The sequence below is a fragment of the Panicum hallii genome, chromosome 8 (assembly GCF_002211085.1).
Source record: "Panicum hallii strain FIL2 chromosome 8, PHallii_v3.1, whole genome shotgun sequence".
NCBI classification, from domain to species: Eukaryota; Viridiplantae; Streptophyta; class Magnoliopsida; order Poales; family Poaceae; genus Panicum; species Panicum hallii.
This window is the reverse complement of record NC_038049.1, coordinates 41278727-41292840: the sequence shown is the minus strand read 5'-3', so window position 1 is coordinate 41292840 and position 14114 is coordinate 41278727.

Below are 14114 nucleotides of genomic sequence, written 5' to 3'. Positions count from 1 at the left end.
AAGATATCGGAGGCCCAAAGGAAGGGCTGGGTCGAACACTGGCGCGTCGAAGGGCCCACAAAGGCCCATTTCGGAGCCTGCTCCGTTCTTCTTCCTCGGCTCTACCGGCTTCCCTCGTAAAAAAAAATGAAAAGAAAACGAACAGCTCGCTGCTCGCCTGCTTGCTGCTCGGGATTGCAGCGATTCGAGGCGGCGACCTGCGGAGCCAGTGGTGTGGAGATCTTCTCTTGCCGCCGGGGCGGAACGCGGTGGTGGCGGTCGCCGCCGTGTAAGAACTGTTTGATACCATTTTAAATAAATCATCGGTTATTATTATTAAGATAAGAGTTAACGCACGCTTTCCGAGAGCATGCCACATGTTAATCCATATCTAAGTTATGAACAACTGACACGTCATTCGTCAAAATAATATTAAATCCGGTAGTCCCGGTACGTGCTCCATCGTATATCTAAGATCATGCATACATACGTACCGTTTGCAATCACATGTATTACCGATGAACCATAAAGAGTAATTTTAAGCATTTCAAGGTTCGATAATTAAACATTACAAGTACAATATGGGAGAAGTCAAATCTGAAATTTAAGGTTCAACAACAGAATACAAGACTTGGGCTCACATTTAACATTTAAAAAGGATTATGAAATATAAAGTTTAGAATAAACGTGATAAAGTAATGGAATCTTACTTAAGGACATCATCAAGACCACAACAACCTACTCTTTACCCGCACCAGGATTGGCAAGGTAGAAGTGGCCAAACACAACTTCCGCCCATGAGCTCTCTAATCCAACACCTAACTTTCTATCAATTTAATTATCTTGCTCAACCACCTTGTTGATTGATTTACTAGACAAATAAAGTAACAAGAGGTGACATAAGCCAAAATCAAACATAGACGATACTTCTACGAAGAATTTATTGGATATTGAGCTTGCTTATAACCGAGAGTGCGGCAATTCGAATTGATTATTTAACCTTATAAGGGTTTACTTCTTTACCCACACGATACAAGCATCATGCGACTCACCCAACCGATCACGTTGGGTAGGGTACTCGCATCAACCTTTTCCAACGAGTCGACCTATGGCTACGCATCTAGCATCGTACATCAAAAATTAAAACTTAGAACGTATTCGACTCATCCATACCATGATTGGAAATACGGTAGTACAATAAGTTGCTCAAAACCGAGGTCATCCACGGATGGTTTTTAACTGATTCAAGCGGACTATGCCTCCGAGACTTCTTTATCTAGACCCTACATTCCGCCCAAACCACGAAACATATTTCCAACTAGACCGTTCCGATCCTTCTAACATCTCAAAACCGGACAAGTGCGATTAAGGTAACCAAGTCGTGTAGTGAGCATAGTGATCCTATTCCCAAAATTTTCTTACAAGTTATATATCAACTCTAAGCATGGCTAACCATTACTAGCTACAAGTGGCAAGGATATGGACATATAAAAGCAAGGAAGGTGAATGCACGTAAGTAGGATCAACGATGTAATAGATAAACATATAGCATAACCACATGCACCCAAGTGAGATAACTAGATTAAACCAATTTAAGTGGATCGAGGAATATGCTTAGCTGTTTGTCTTGGTTTTCTTCCGGCTCAACAACGAACTCAAACTCCGGGCTCGAGTTCGACGGTCTCGGCGGGCTCAACGGGCTCGTTCTCCGGCGTTTCAGTCACTAAAAAGCATGAATGAGATGCATGCATTAGCATGATGCTGATGATGTGAAAATGATATGACATGAAATGAGGAATGGATAGCACACTTAAGCAAGACAAGCTTCACGAACGCTAGCGACAAGATCTCGCTTACTAAGCTCTTAAACAAAAGGACCTAAAACGAGGATTGTTCAAAATAATTCATATAGCAAGCATAAACCAAAATTTAATTCTAGCATTCAGGAACATCATAAGAAACTCATGGGAATTGGATTTGTAGCAAAAACATTTTTGTAAAATTATTTATGCATATCACAAGTTTCAGCTACTCTAAACAAGTTAAATCTTAAAAGACATGCAAAACATTTCCACCAATTCTCAGAAAATTACCAGAGGATATAGACATGAAAAAAAAGATAAGAGAAGCGGTTTTACCATTTTATCACTTTTCAAATAAAAGTTATGAATTAAATAAGCTTGCAGGCAGAGAATAATTAAACACACTAAAACCCTATCAAATAGTATAGATTCCACCATTAGACAACACATTTCACAAGGATTCTAACAAGCATTTTTAGAGCATCCTATTATTTATTAAGCAATTACTTATTTTAATAAAGATAAAGTATAACTAAATTTACAGAACATTAACATAGAAAACAATATTTTTGCCATGTAGATCTTCAACACAGAAACCTAATAAAATAAGTTTCAAAATTTTTGGAGATCTATACAAATTTCTATTTCTATAGATTTTACAAGTTCACAGCTCTAATAAAATATATAAAAATTTTACGAAAAAAGTTACGAACATCCGGATCCGGCGCTCCCGAGCGCAGACAAGTGGGCTTAGGAGGCTAGGCAGGCCCAGGCCGAGTCAAGGCCGCTGACTCGCAGCGGGGTGCGGCGAGAGCACGCCCACAGCGCGGCCCACGTGCGAACGCGCGCGCACAACGTGGCGTCCGGCGGGGGAACACGGCCGGGGATGCGAGCGGAGCAAGGGCGGCGGGGATGCTCACCGTCCGGGCTGGACGGTATCTCATTTACCGTCCGGGCTGGAGTGTTTCTAGCCGCATGATCTCATCTCTGCGGCTGAGATCGGATCTAGCGGGTGCAGTGCGAGCATTTGTTTTGGGCTGCACCAAGTGAAGGCCCAGTTCCCTGAGCCCATTGCCTCGCTGAGGCCCGTAGCCACCTGGCGCGTGTGCAGCAGCGTTGTTGCCTCAGCGGCCGCCCTGAGCCCAGTACCTCGCTGAGCCCATTAAGCCGTAGCACTCCGGTCTTTCGGTGGTGGCAGCGGCCGATCCATTACACATCGATTCTCCCCTCTCTTTTCTTTTTACTGAAATGACTATCGAAACAACTCCAAAATTCATTAAAACTTTTGCAGGGAATAACGGATGCAGATGAACCTGTTTTGCACAAAAGCAAATATGTAGTATTTAAAATTCTGAAGATTAAAATTCACCGAAATAGGCTATGTTTAAAGATTCTATAAATTTTAAGGAGACAAAAATACTTCCCAACATCAGCATTTGCTGAGGCACATTAACTCTTTCTTAGTTGGCTTAGGCAGTAACAGCTAGGCCCATCGAGAGCTAGGGGTGGGTAGCGTTGCCTGGGCCCGCAGCCGTGCTCCGGCGCCCGTCGGCACTCAGCGGGGGTGAGTAGAGCAGTCGCCGCGGCCGCCGGTCGGGGACCGAGCGGCACCAACGCCAGCGCTGACTGCAGGTGTCGAGAAACAGTGCAGGTCTTGTTTCATTTTCCACATAGTGACGGAGTATCGGACGGTGATGACCGATCGAGCTCGCGGCGATGACGGCGGCTGCCGGTGATGAGACCGAGAGACGGCTATCTAAACAGGAAATCTAAAGAGGAAGAGAGGATCTTCCTGAAGAAAAATTGCCAGCGGCTGGAGGATGCTGTGATTGTAGATGGCCAAACGGGTGGCTCGGTACGGTTCAGCACGGATCCGCTGAGGCACGGCCCGTTTAGACATGGTTACTAAATGGACCGTGCTGTGCCCGCCCACGGGTTGAGCTGCCGGCCCAGGCACCGCACGAAGGTGTTTTGAGCGTGCCGTACCAGCCCGTTTTGCCTGACAGCCCGGTCGTGCCGTGGCCGCCGGTCCCGCTCGCGTGGCCGCGCCTCGCCGTCCCCCGCCCACCCGCCGCGTCTCGTTGACCGCACGGCCGCGCCTCGATGTCGTTCCCCACCCACCTCGGCCGCGCCTCAGCTCTCCTCGAATGCAGGCATGGAGGGAGAAGGGAGATGCGGGCGGCAGGCGCCGGCCATGGTTAAAGGGAGGGGCAGAGAGGAGTGGTTTTTTATACTTAAGGTTTGATACGGGATGGGCTGATGTGGAGTTGATGGGCTATTATTTGAATGGATCTAAACATATCAAGGTAAATAGTGCCGGGCCGGACTGGCCCACATGCCGAGGCATCGGCCCAGGCATGGCACGAGACCCGTGCCAGGCCCGTGCTGTGGGCCGGCCCATGGGTCTCGGGCTGGATGGCCAGCTATAGCTGTGGTGGAGATCTTCAACAAGTTTGGCTGGAAATTCAGAAATAGGATTGAGAACTAGTGTCTCTTGGTTTTTGTGTCTCTGAATTTTGTAAACGCTTAAGTTGCCGGGCTTAGAACCGCATAGTTTGTACTCATTGGCTGCAAGCTATCATTCTGTGCTAGCTGAGGCTGGATATTTTCCAGAATCTAAAAAAAAAGCTCAAGCGTGCACGCGTTCTTCTCAATATTTATCACTTAAAATCAATGAATGTTCATTTGTGTTGAATGGTGCCATGGTGTTCAGTGATTAATTTTCCTATGTTGCTCTGGTGGTCTCCTATTCGTCCTGTTTTGTAAAATGTGAATGTACACAAAGAAGATACATGCATATGCTCGGCTGTAGAAACATCTGAAATCTTGTCCACTTCACATAGTCTGAATCCTGAACCAGAACAATGGAGACCTTGACCAACCACGCCTGAATCCTGAACTTTAGGATCCTGCTCTGCCGGAGGTCGCCGATAGTCATGGTACTGCAACGCAAATAACAGGGCAATGAACAAGATTTTTTTTAAAACCAAAGACCATATGACCCTGCTTTAGAAAGCAATATAATGTTCGGGCTGGAGTTACCAGTTTTACGAAGCAAAAGAGTTCTGGGTAACTCGTACTAGGAGAAACAGAAGAGGCAGAAAAACAGTACAAGGGTCTGTTCGTTTTCTACCCTCTAAACTTTAGACCCATCACATCAAAGAGAATCTTGTCATTTAGAAGTATTAAATAAAGTCTAATTACAAAATTTATTGCACAGATAGGTGCTAATTCGCTAGACAAATTTAATGAGCCTAATTAATCCATAATTTGCCACAGTGATGCTACAGTAATCATCCGCTAATCATGTTCTAATATACCTCATTAGATTCGTCTCGCGAATTAGCCCTGAGGTTCTGCAATTAGTTTTGTAATTAGACTTTATTTAATACTTCTAAATAATAAAATTCTCTTTGATGTGACGAGTCTAAACTTTAGACCCTAAGAAACGAACGTATCCTAAGCCTCACTGAACACACATTCTACTCAAATCCTCTAACAGAAGACAACAGCGAGCAAAAAAAGGAAAGAAAAGGGGCCCTCCCCCGTCTTCTTTTAATCGCCAACATCAGATCGCCAAGATGAATGTCGGTGCTGGAGTCGCTGGAGCGCCTCGTCCACCCGAAGCCGGCCCTCTTCCTTGTTCAGGATCGCCCATCGCTGCATAAACGAGATGCACCGGTACACACAAACCTCAGGCGAAGAAACAACAATATTATTAAACACAAAATCATTTCTGATCAGCAATAGGCTCCACACAGCGCAGCCAAAAATGAAGATGAGAAGTTTCTTCGTTTTGAAATAATCCACCCCCTCAAGCACCCTCTCTTGAAAAGAACGAACACTATCCGGTAGTGACATCGAATTCAACGAATCTCTACAAACGCACCATAGAAACTGCGCCATAGCGCATTTAAAGATTATATGATCAGTCGATTCAACTTTTGTCCACAGACTTTACACTCTATATCCCCCGGCCAGTTCCTCTTGGCCAACTGTTCTGCAGATTGTAGTCTATCATTGCTGATTCTGCAGATTGTAGTCTATCATTGCTGACCTGCCAAAGGAAGATTTTAATTTTCATGGGTAGAGCTGTTTCCCAAATGGCCACCATATAGTTATTGATATAACTAGGAAACAATATCTCTCTATGTAGAGAAACTGTTGAGAAAGTCCCATTTTTCGCTAATGCCCAAACAACCGTATGGCATTCTGATGATAAGGTCAGTCCATCCATTAAACCTAGCATTCTTCCCACTCTATCAGTTCCTCCTCTCCAAGAGCTCTTCTAAATGTTAAGTTCACCATCCCTTCATGCAGAACCTGATGCACAGTCCAATGCTGCTGATTGCAGATCTCATAAATTTTGCAGAAAGCAATAAGGAAAGGACACTCTCTGATCCAAACATGATGCCAAAATCTGGTTTTCTTTCCATTATTAACTACATATTTCATCCCTCTAAGACAGTTGAGCTTTGCACCTTGCAGGCTTGTCCAGAATTGTGAGGCCCCTCTACAATTACAACTGAGGGTGCCTTTGGTTGTGCGTTCCATCTCAACTTCGCGTCCAAAACGCAAAAATCTCAACCAAACGACTACCCACGACGCACTGATTCGCGTGACGCACTACGTTCCGCTAGTTCACGCGGAAAATCGCCCAGACCCGTGCGTTCACCGCGTTTCGGGCGGAAATTACCCGCACTGCCACCGCCTATGTGCATACCGATTCGCGATCTGTTTCCCGAGCTCCTTCCCGTGCGTCTCTCCCCAGCGCAGCTCGGTTCCTCCCCCCTGCCTCCTCCTGCCCCGCCGCCCGCCGCCCCCTGCCCCGCCGCCCCGGGCTCGCCCTGCCCCGCCGCCCTCCCCCTGCCCCGCCGCCCCGCCCTCCCCCGGCCCCGCCGCCCCGCCCCCCGGCCCCGCCGCCCCGGGCTCGCCCTGCCCCGCCGCCCCGCCCCCCAGCCCCGCCGCCCCGGCCTTCCCCTACCCCGCCGCCCGCCGCCCCGCCCCCCTGCCCCGCCGCCCCGCCCTCCCCCGGCCCCCCGCGCCGAGCTCGCCCTGCCCTGCCGCCCCGGCCTTCCCCTGCCCCGCCGCCCGGGCTCGCATTGCCCCGCCGCCCCGGCCCCCCCTGCCCTGCCGCCCCTGCCCCGCCGGCCCGACCCCCCTGCCCCGCTCGCCAACCAGCAGATCTGCACGTCACTCTTCTTAGGTTACCTAGGGTTTCATTAAATTTTCCCCTGACATTTGGTTGATTTTTCCCCTTACAAGTATATGAAACTCATGTTTGCAGATCCTTGAATTAGGCGCACCTGCGTGAGCACCGACACGATCCCGTGCTAGGTCCGGCCCCAATCTCCTGCACAGGTGAAATTCTTGCGCAATGTTGCATGTTCCTGCGTGAGATTGCTAGAGAATGACCTGTAGTATTCGTAGCGAGAACAGTGGTGATGCATGTGTATGTTTGATACAATGTTTGCTACTGAAATTGCTCTCTACTTGATGAATTGGAACTATTGTTATAAATTATGATTGGGTGAAATTGCTATCTACTTGATGAATTGAAATTGCTCTCTATGTGTATATTAGAATGGGTGAAAAGGCAGATTGGAGTGCTGCTCATGTGAAGCTTTTTTGTGAATTATGCGCAAACGAAGTTCTTGCGGGATATAGGCCATTAGGTCACCTTAATAAGGTTGGTTGGAAGAATGTCGAAGCTAAGTTCATGGAAGAATCGGGTCGGAAACTTGAACACTTGCAATTCAAGAATAAATGGGACAACCTCAAAAGAACTTACACTATTTTTATGGAGTTAAAAAATAGTGCTACCGGACTTGGATGGAATGAGACGAGACAAACAGTGGATTGTGATGATAAATGGTGGGAAGAACATCTTGCGGTATGTACTACATTGTGTACCTATTTTCTTATTATTTATGATTGTTGGACAATAACTCACTTGCTTCTTTTGTATCTGATTGTAGAAATATCATGATCCACCTAAGGGAAGGAAATGTAAGCATGTGCAATTTAGAAAATATGGCCCGGCTAATTTAGAATCATTGCATATTATGTTTGGGAGTGCCCATGTTACAGGGGCATCGGCCACCATACCAGGAGACTTTTCTGCTAACTCAACTGATGATGATGTACAAGAGATACAAAGAAGTATAACCAATGCAAATCTGAATACGAGGAACCCAAATGACAAGAAGCGCAAGGCATCTTCCTCAGCTAGTGTGGAAGATAAGGAAGACAAGAGCAGTCCATTCTTACGGTTGTACAAGCAAGCTTGCAGCAAGATAGAAGAAGGAGTGGACAAAATAAGCACAAGCATTGAAGCTTCGTCGAAATCTACGACAAGCCATGTTCCTACCATTGCAGAAGCTATGAAGATGGTGAAAGAATGTGAGGTGGAGGAGGGGACTGCTCTTATGCATACTTCCAGTTTGGTCATGGTAAAACCTGAGTTTAGAGAGCTACTAGCAACTTTTGAAACACTTCGAGGGAGACTTGATTGGTTGCAGAGGCAGCATGAGATGAAGCAGCTGCCATAAGAGTTGAAGGGAGACTTTTTTTCCAACAATGTTTGCTTGTTTCAGTACTGTTCATCCTAAATTGAGAGAAGATCATTTCTGGCCTCACTTCAAAGATGCTATTGGTGCAATAGATGGATCACACATTGAAGTTTCAGTGCCTAATGATGAAGTTGTTAATCACACATGTCGACACGGATACACATCTCAAAATATTATGGCCATATGTGACTTTGATATGAGGTTTACCTTTGTGGTTGCTGGTTGGCCAGGATCTGCACATGATACTAGAATTCTCAATCATACTTTGACAAACTTTGGTCATCGATTTCTAAAGCCACCTGCAGGTATTGATGCTAGTTTCATATGCATTTAGATTTTTTATGTGTCTATTATGTACTAACATGTTGTTTATCAATTTTATAGGCAAGTACTATCTAGTGGATTCCGGTTATCCGAACCGTACCGGATACCTAGCTCCATACAAAGGTAGCACGTACCATCTTCCGGAGTTTCATCTTCGTAGGCATCGTGCACCACAAGGGAAGTATGAGATGTTCAATTACTTACATTCATCACTCCGTAATGTCATTGAGCGTGCATTTGGTGTCCTTAAACAAAAGTGGCGCATATTGAAAAAATTACCAAGTTTCTCACCTGAAATACAAGCGCAGATCATTATCGGTTGCATGGCATTGCACAATTTCATTCGTGATAGTGCACTAAGAGATGATGATTTTGAGAAATGTGATGAAAATGAAGACTACATGCCTGTGGATGAGGATGAGGATGCTAATGAAGGGCAACAAGTAGTTCAAGATGATGATGTTGTTCTTGAGGAGGAGAATGAGATTTCCATGAATACCATTCGTGACAACATAGCGAATTCTTTGGTTACATAATCATGATTGTACTCCACTTTGTATCTTTCGTGTGAAACTACGTGAACTAATTATATTGTAAACTATCTATATTTTATATTAACTATATAATAGCATTCTCTAATTGAACTAATTATATGGGTACATTTATTTTATTAACTATTTTTTAAATATATTATTAAATATACCTTATTTTAATTAATAAGAATATATATTAATACTTCACTGCTAATGAATACATATGAACATTAAAACTAAACTCAGTGACATAACAGGGGTATAACAGACAATTGTACCAAAAATCCACAGCTGGCAGCAGTTTCAGCCAAACGGCTTTCAGCTTTCCCACAGCCGACAGCTCACAGCTGATTTTCTACAGCTGACAGCAGAAATCAGATTCTCAGGAATCCACAGCTCAACCAAACGGACCCTGAGGAAGCCTTTATTGCCCAGGTATTTCTTCCTGAGAAGGTTGAAGCAAACATTTTCATCCCCTCTTTCCTGCTTAAAGATCCATTTTGCTAGTATGCATTCATTCGTCACCCTGGTATTTGTAAATCCTAGCCCTCCAAATTCTTTGGGGGTCATCAAAGCATCCCATTTAACCATATGATATTTATTTTTCAGTCCTGGCCCATGCCAAAAAAAATCTGCCCTTGCAGTATCCATCTTACTATGGAGCTCATCCTGTAGTAAGTAAATACCCATAGAATAGTTTGGGACTGAACTCAAACATGATTCAATTAGGACCATCTTCCCTCCAGAAGATAGGTTACATCATTGCAATGTTGGCAACCTCTTCGAGATCTTTTGATGTATGTAGGCTAAGTTTGACACACATGTGTTTGCTACTTAACATCACTCCAAGATATTTCATAGGAAAAGTTCCTATATTGCAGTTAAATAGATCAGCAACCCTGTTTTGTTCCTCCTCATCTACCCCCAGCACAAACACCTCACTTTTTTGGTAGTTGATTCGTAAACCTGACATATTCTCAAAGCATAACAAGAGGAATTTAGCACTGAGATAAACTTGATCATCACACTAGAAAAATGATTGTATTGTCGGCATATTGCAAGTGTGTCAGCCCACCTTCAACCAGATGTAGAAAAATGGAGGGGGCAATGAACAAGAATACCATGCATGGCCATGGAAACAAGTGTCGTCAAGCATATAACAGAACACTCGTGTCCCTGTTGGCAAGTGCACGCGGAAGAGCTAGTTCTTCTTAATTTTCCTATGTTAATCTGGCGGTGCAGCTCCTATTCGTCCTGCTTTGTGAAATGTGAATGTATATTGTATACAAAGAATATAAATTTGTATGCTCGATTGTAGAAATATCTGAAATCTTGCCCACTTCACCGAGTCTGGATCCTGAACGGGAACAATGGAGACCATTCTTGTGAGAGCGTGACCTCACGGAATAATGATTTATACACCGAGAAAAAATTATAGGAACCGGCAGAACATGAACTTGTACACCTAGAACAGACTGCACAAACTTATGGAACAAAACAGTTATAGATCTGGAACAACTTATACGAGCTCTAGAAACAAAGATGCGTATACCTAAAACAAACTATATGAACTCATCGAACAAAAATATAATTTATAAAAGACTAAATTAATAAATTTATGTATAGCAATTAAGGGAATAAATTTGGATTGCTGATCCTACACACCTATAACATTAATGATGGTCTTACCAAGACTGAACATTGTCTCATAGTGATCTTGGAGCTCCTCATTCTTGGTCTTGATGAAAGTGAACTCTGTGGTGAAGGCTACTGGAGTAAATGACACCTAGAAAAATAGTCACAATAAGTAATAAACACTGTAAAAATCAAATATGATGCAAAACTATGCTCAACTCACTAAATGCAGATGAACACGCTTCAGATGCGTTATAACTGAACTAAAAAGAGATGATGCCTATGGTGGCCGCAAGACTCGGCCTTACTAGCCCTAAAAATCAGGCATGAACACCTGCACTACTAACTGCCAAACTGAGCCTAACCAAAAGCAAAGGGCCTGGACTCTTAACCAACTAGGAGTCAACTAACTCGACTCTGACCTTGTCTAACACTATAACAGATGGAAACAGCAACCAAAGCATAAGAATACCTTCTGTTCCGTCACGACCCGATTGGGGTTTCCAACAGCCCACTCATCTTCACCATTCTGCACCCGCAATACAGCAGGCCACCAATTCAGCAAAGTACATGCCAGTAACAGTTCCATAAATCCATATAAATACAGGTAATGCTAGAATCATCAATCCTGAAAAATTGCAACTAAGGCGAGCATAACCAATTAAACCATTTCTAATATCAGTTATCCATCCAATCATTCTAATTTAACCAATCTACCAACAATCAGCACCATCCAATCTGAAACAAATATAGCAATTGAGGCGATCATAACCAATTGCCTGCATCATCATCATCTATCTCGAGACCAAATACGGGCATTGAGAAAAACAACACCAAATCATGCAGCACGGAGACCTTGCTAGAACATAGAACAACAAAATCCTTATCGTAGCGTAGTTTAAACCAAAAAAAAATAACAAAAGATCCCACTAGAACATAATAGTAGATGATCCTGCTGCGGTTATAAGTGGTTTGCTAATGGTTCACTATTAGAACTTTTGCACATAAATCAGGAGGTGCTATGTAAATCCAAAGCTTAGAACTTATGAATTATTATTTCCGTTCTTAAATATATGACGCCATTAAGTGAGGGAACTTATGATTCTTCATGAGTGAAGAGTGAAAATGGATTCATATTAGTTGGTTAAATTTGTACAATAGTTTTGTAACCAGAGTGTTGTAAATTTCATGTTTAAATGAAAAATGCACACATACAAGCATCAAATTTATTTTTCAACAAGCAGCCTTCGATTGTTGGCAGGCCGTTGGAACTGATCACCTGAGGAATATCGGGATGAAAATCATCAGAAAGTGTGGTGGTTTACCACTTGCCGTCAAAGTGATGGGAGCAATGCTAAGTGCGAGGTCTGGAAGCGAGTGTGAGTGGGAGGCTGTTCTGAACCATCGTGCTTGGTCAGTAGATGGATTGCCTAAGGAGCTGGATAACCGAATCTACTTGAGCTATGAGGATTTGTCTCCCCAACTCAAGCAATGCTTCCTGTATTGTCACTTTTTCCAAAAGGTACAAGTATTCAGTGGCACCATGTTATTCCCATGTGGATAGCGAGGGATTCATACAACCTCAGGATGGATGCAGTTCACATGTTGATCAACTAGAAGAAATAGGAACCGAATACTACAATGAGTTAATCCAAGGAATCTTACAGAACCCACGGAAGATAGTTATATCACTAGATACAAGTGCACAATGCATGATGTGATGCGTTCCTTTGCTGAATTTATGGCAAGAAAAGAGTCGGTCGTGATCCAGGACAACCAAATTGCTAGCGATAGCCTGCATCGTATGTCAGTAGGACCAAGCAATCTGTACGAGACCTTGCTAACAGGTACCTCACCAGAGCACGACAAGATCAGGCATATCAAGTCACGCGCTATGGACTATACCCCACGAAGATGAAGATTAATTCCTGGACCGCCGGATCAGAAATGAAGTACATGTTCAGGTAACAAGTTTACTCTGAATATTTACCGCTCGTGTATTTAAATTACATGTGCATTTATCTTGTAATGTATGCAGTGATCCTTATACTAGCTTGCCAAGGGATCAGAGGGAGCACAATGGAATCGGATAGGCGGTAGCGGCAAGTAGAAACGGATGCTACTTCAGTTGTGTTTGCTCACAGTATTTGTCATCATTTCTAGTGATACAAAAACAGAGACTGTTGACAGAGTCATACTGCCAAATCTACATGTACAGTGGATGCAGTACAATTCGTCCACTTGGTTCTTTAACCAACAACGAAAGCAGAGTTGCGACAGATGAGCGGATCTGATAACTGGAGCCCAGGCGTACAACACCATCTTGGTGGTTATAGCATTGTAATGGTAAGTCAATATTTGCTGCTCAATTGGTCTCATATTGTTAGCAACTCCAGAAATTCAGACGAGATAAACGCAGGACATCCAGCATCACGAGGCAACTGCGACCACTGAAGAAGAAACAGACCCACGGAGAGGTGCGCTCCGGGAAAATTCTGTTTGCGCCAAAATTCAGACGGCTTATCAGGGCCGGCATGAAACGCTGACAAGGACGAGGAAGCCCCGCTCGAGAACGCCTCCTCGGCTTCGTCCGCGGCTCGCTTGCCTCGCCGGAGAGCCGCCGCGCGTCCCGGCAGTCGCGGAGGAGCGCGCGCGCGCGTCGCTACGTAGCGCACGGAGAGGCATCACGGAACCGGCCGTTCAGCAGAGGCCGCGGGTGAGGTGGACGCCGGCCGGGACGCGGGCGATCGGTGGCGGCGCTCACACCTCATCGTTCGCGCGGCCTTCCCGCCGCGCCACGGCGTCGCGGCCCGCATTGGCAATGGCAAGCACGTAACCGGCGCCGGGCAGCACCCGTCGTCCGATCCCTGCCGCGAAGAAGCGCGTGCGCGCGGCGGTGCAGAAACAATCCGTTCACGGAGGATGAGCAAGCCGTGCGCCATTAGCTCGCCGAGGCCCGTAGCCTCCTAGTAGCGTGCAGCGTTGGTGTCGCCTCAGAACTCAGCAGCCGCCATGCTGGTTGCTCCGGTGCTCGCCGCCGGCGCCCGACATGGCAGGGGTGAGCTCGCGGCGAGGAGGGAGGCGGCCCGGCGAGGAGGCTACCACATATTCTTTATTATTCTCAATTTCTCATATATGATCAACATCCACGGTTGTCAGGAACTCAGGATACATGCATCGACCACACCATCGTCTTTCTGAAACCGGTTCATCGTTTCGACAGAGGAGATGGGCGCACCCCCATGCTTCCTACTTGGCAGCAACACGTG